The following is a 5,539-nucleotide window of genomic DNA, read 5'->3' as shown; positions in this document are numbered from 1 at the left end:
GGCGACCCGGGGCCGGCCCATTGACAATGTGAATATTCACATTGACATGTTAACATTCACATTGATAAGAGTATAAAATTGAGCTGCGGTCCATGGGCGGCCAAAAGCCCGCCCGCGGCCCGGGGCGGGCCCGGCCCGGCCCGTTGACAATGTGAATATTCACATTGACATGTTAACATTCACATTGATAGGAGTGTAAAATTAGCCCGCACCTTATGGCTGCCCGAAACCCGCCCACGGGCCGTGGGCGGGTCTGGCCCTGCCTGTTGACAATGTGAATGTTCACATTGACATGTTAACATTCACATTGATAAGAGTATAAGACTGGATAGCAATTCAGGGCGGCCCGACCCAGCCCGGCCCATTGACAATGTGAATATTCACATTGACATGTTAACATTCACATTAATAGGAGTGTAAAATTGGCCCCCGTCCCGTGGTGGCGCGAAACCCGCCCGCGGCCCATGGGCGGCCCGGGGCGGGCCCGGTCCGGCCCGTTGACAATGTGAATATTCACATTGACATGTTAACATTCACATTGATAAGAGTATAAAATTGGCCCGCGGCCCATGGACGGTCAAAAGCCTACCCGCTGTCTGGCCCGGCCTGTTGACAATGTGAATATTCACATTGACATGTTAACATTCACATTGATAAGAGTGTAAAATTGGCCCGCAACCCGTGGGCGGCCCGAAGCCCGACCGCAGCCCGAGGCGGGCTTGGCCCGACTCGTGACAATGTGAATATTCATATTGACATGTTAACATGCACATTGATAGGAGTGTAAAATTAGCCCGCGTCTCGTGGCTGTCCAAAACCCGCCCACGGCCCGTTGGTGGCCCGGGGCGGGCCCGGCCCGGCCTGTTGACAATGTGAATATTCACATTGACATGTTAACATTCACATTGATAAGTGTGTACAATTGGCTCGTGACCCGTGTGCAGCCCGAAGCCTGACCTCAGGCCGGGGCGGGCCCGGCTCGTTGGCAATGTGAATATTCACATTGACATGTTAACATTCACATTGATAGGAGTGTAAAATTGGCCCGCAGCCCGTGGGCGGCTCGAAGCCTGATCGCAGCCCAAGGCGGGCTTGGCCCGACCCGTGACAATGTGAATATTCACATTGACATGCTAACATTAACATTGATAGGAGTGTAAAATTTGTCCGCTGCCCGAAGCTCGCCCGCGGCCCGGGGTAGGCCCGGACCCAAACCTGGGCCGCCCGTGGGACGCGAGTCAATTTTACACTCTTATCAATGTGAATGTTAACATGTCAATGTGAATATTCACATTGTCAACAGGCCGGGCCGGGCCCGCCTTGGGCCGCCCACGGGCCGTGGGCGTATTTCGAGCAGCCATGGGGCACGGGCTAATGTTACACTCTTATCAATATGAATGTTAATATGTCAATGTGAATATTCACGTTGTCAACGGGCCGGGCCCGCCCCGCCCGGGGCCAGGCTTCGGGCTGCTCACGGGTCACGGGCCAATTTTACACTCTTATCAATGTTAATATTAATATGTCAATGTGAATATTCACATTGTTAACAAGCCGGGCCGGGCCCGCCCTGGGCAGCGGGCGGGTTTCGGGCCGCCCACGGGCCACGGGCCAATTTTACACTCCTATCAATGTGAATGTTAATATGTCAATGTGAATATTCACATTGTCAACGGGCCGGACCGGGCTCACCCCGCGCCGCCCACGGGCTTTGTGCCGCCCATGGGACGCGAATCAATTTTACACTCTTATCAATGTGAATGTTAACATGTCAATGTGAATATTCACATTGTCAACAGGCCGGGCCGGGCCCACCCCGAGCGCCCACCGGCCGTGGGCTAGTTTCGAGCAGCCACGGGGCGTTGGCTAATTTTATACTCTTATCAATGTGAATGTTAACATGTCAATGTGAATATTCACATTATCAATGGGTCGGGTTGGGCCCGCCCAGGGCAGCCCACGAGTCGCGGGCGGGTCTCAGGCCGGCCACAGGCCGCGGGCTAATTTTACGCTCCTATCAATGTGAATGTTAACATATCAATGTGAATATTCACATTGTCAACGGGCCGGGCCCGCCCCGACCCGGGCCCGGGCTTTGGGCTGCCCACGGGTCATGGGCCAATTTTACACTCTTGTCATTGTTATTGTTAATGTGAATATGTCAATGTGAATATTCACATTGTGAACGGGCCGGTCCGGGCCCGCCCCCGGCGGCGGGCTCGTTTCGGGCCGCCCACGGGCCGCAGGCCAATTTTACACTCCTATCAATGTGAATGTTAACTTGTCAATGTGAATATTCATATTATCAATAGGCCGAGCCGGGCCTATTTTTTTGGCCTGTGGGCCGGCCCGGCCTGACTCGAATTTTTCCGGGCACCCACGAGGATCGACATGGGCCGGGCCCCTACACATTGACGATATGAACATTTACGTTGACGGTGTGAACATTCACATTAAGGGTATTTTGGTAATTATGTCACCCATAGGACTTATTGAAATATAAGAAAATAATGTGAACTAAATGGAACATAAGTAGATGAAAAGGGTATTTTGGTCTTCTTATCTCAAATTGGACCTAATGGAATAGTCAAAAAGAATATGGGTTAGATGGAATAAAGCTCTTAGAAAATGGATTTATCAAAAAAGCTCCCTTTTTATAACTTATACTAAAACAAACAATAATATTACTGTTAAATTCAATATTTATTCCGAGACCACCCAAATTGCCATTTTCATACTCCTTGTCAACTATATATGAAAACATTGGTCACCTCTCCTAGCCGACATGCTCACCCCCTCACACTTTATATAAATATACACACACAACACTTGAGTAGTAGACTACAAAACGCAGACAAAAAAAAAAAAAATGATAAAACATATATATATGTATATGTAGTATAATATGAACAGTTTAGATTGTGTGATTCAAAAAATAAACACCTTGCTTGATTCTACTTTTTAAAAAACATTTTTCATAAAATTTTACTTTCTTATTTTTCGTATTTTTTTGTTTTATTGAATTTTTTTAATATTTTAAACAATTTTTTTACTTTTTAGACACACCTAACATAAATACACTTAAAAAGTAAAAAAATTGTAAAAAAAATCTTTTAAAATTCACTAAATACCAAAAATACAAAAAAAATACAAGAATTTGTTGGACAATCTTCACTGTATTTAAATAGATTAAATTCTGTTGTGTACAAAACAACAACAAGAATATAAAGAAATAAAGAAAAGGAGAGAATTTGTTTGATTACAAAAATCAAACTCGAAATAATAAATAAATAAATAAAACCACAGATTTTATTTTGTTACAAAAACAAAAATAAAATCGGATTAAATAAACAAATAAAAACAGAGTAAAATTAAACAACTTACTTGGTTAATTTATTTACGTAACTTTTCTGATCAAGTCCAGTGTTTAACACTGTGTCCGTAAGACAGAGTCGTCCTCTCCACGGTGCTATCAGAATTTGGACGTCTATCTCCCAGGATGAAATGATCTACCGCAAACAATAGCAGCACTACAAATTGTTTGCCTTACGAACACACTAAGTGTTTACACTCTTTCTTTCAGAAATAAAATGCAACAAAATGAAGAATAGAATAAGCAGAGGTGAAATACAAAATTTCTGAATGAATAACATCAAATGAGGGTGGTCCTACTTATAGATGTAAAGGTGGCTCTTGGTTTTAAATTGAACAGGTATGATATCTGTTGGTTTTGAATTCAAACAGATTTGAATCTGTTAATAATTCAAACAGATAGCAAAAAATGGGAAGGGCCCTGTTTGGGTGTGCACTAATTCCAAACTAGTTTATTTCTGTTTGAAAACGGGAAGGGCCTTGTTTGGATGTACAGAAAATCTAAATCAGTTTAATTTGAATTCTGGATTTTATTTTACCAGAAATAAAATTAAATTCAAATGTTTTTGGCCCAAAAAGATTAGTATTGGGCCGAACAAGCCCAACCCAACCACACACCACGCACCCGTGCCCAAGCCCAGGCCCAGTCCAGCCCGCCCGACCGGACGGACGGCGGCGGTCCGGAAGCGGCGAGCGCGCGCGTGTGTGGTGATTTTTGGGTCCAATGGGTCTAGCCCATTTTGCCCATAACCTCTCCCTCTAAAACACTTGGGTACCCCTTGGGGCACACCCCAAGTACCAAACCCATGCCTTATAAACCCTTTCAAAACTTCCCACCAAATAAATGTGGGACAAGTCATTTTACAACCTTAAGGAATTTCCACAAAAACTCCATTTTCATGGAGCACACTTTGGCTTCAATTTTTCATTTACTTGGTAATGGTTTTGAGTAACCAAATATACCACGTGAATCACAATGCGGTATAGAACGCGTTACCACTTTGACCCGAGTAAATCGACACTCGGGGCCCACATAAAAAATAGACCAAACTTGAGAAAAAATTCTGGTTTTACCCAGAATTTTTCTACCATTTCCAACAATTCCCCACATGAATGGAATTTGATGACAACGGAAATGCAACAATATGCAGACTTTAACGAAAGAGTATAAGTCAAAAATATCTTGCATCAGGAGAGGTAGTTTTCGGCCTTGAACCTTCCCTAGTGATAACCTATCGGACTTACTGGCTAACCAATGGACGCGATGCCTTGAATTGTTCAGCCGTTTGTGTAAGCCAAGACAATAGATTTCACACAAAATATCTTCTGACACATCGTGGTTCTCACTGTTGTGTTTATTTTGGCCTTGAACGCGTCTGGTTTTCATAAGTGTTTCTAGAGAATTTAGCCTTTTCATTCTCATAGAACCGGCCCTAGTTCAACACTCATATAGGTGATTCTTATTGTGAGTATCTCCTTATACTCGTCTTGATTTTATGCCTTAATCAAGATATAAGTAATCATTAAAAGCAAAGCTTATCCTTATACCCCTGCAGACAACATATGTTGCAGATATCACTCTCACCATAGGAATGGGTAGGAATTTTAATCCCTTGGTGATTTCTGGCGAGCTATACATAACTTAGTTGTCCCTTTAAACTTAGTTCTTGGGATCTCTAGTCATATAAGTAGGGTTACCATTATGACGACTCTTATATAATAGGCTTTAATCCCATCCCCTTTGATGAACTATACACTAGTTCTTTTGTCAAACCTTTTGTTAACGGATCCGCAATATTCTCTTTAGATTTTATATAATCTATTGAGATTATTCCGTTTGACAACAATTGCCTTACGGTATTATGTCGACGACGAATATGTCGTGACTTACCGTTATACATGTGATTCTGTACCCTACCTATTACAGATTGACTATCACAATGAATGCAAATAGCTGGCACAGGTTTCGGCCACATTGGAATGTCTTCTAAGAAGTAACGAAGCCATTCTGCTTCTTCACCTGCTTTGTCTAAAGCAATGAACTCCGATTCCATTGTAGATCGTGCGATGCAAGTTTGTTTCGTGGACTTCCAAGAAACAGCAGCGCCTCCTAGAGTAAAGACATATCCACTAGTGGATTTTGAATCTTTAGTATCTGATATCCAAT

The sequence above is a fragment of the Camellia sinensis genome, chromosome 9 (assembly GCF_055761805.1).
Source record: "Camellia sinensis isolate YWXY chromosome 9, ASM5576180v1, whole genome shotgun sequence".
Lineage (NCBI taxonomy): Eukaryota > Viridiplantae > Streptophyta > Magnoliopsida > Ericales > Theaceae > Camellia > Camellia sinensis.
Note: the sequence above shows the minus strand (reverse complement) of the source record.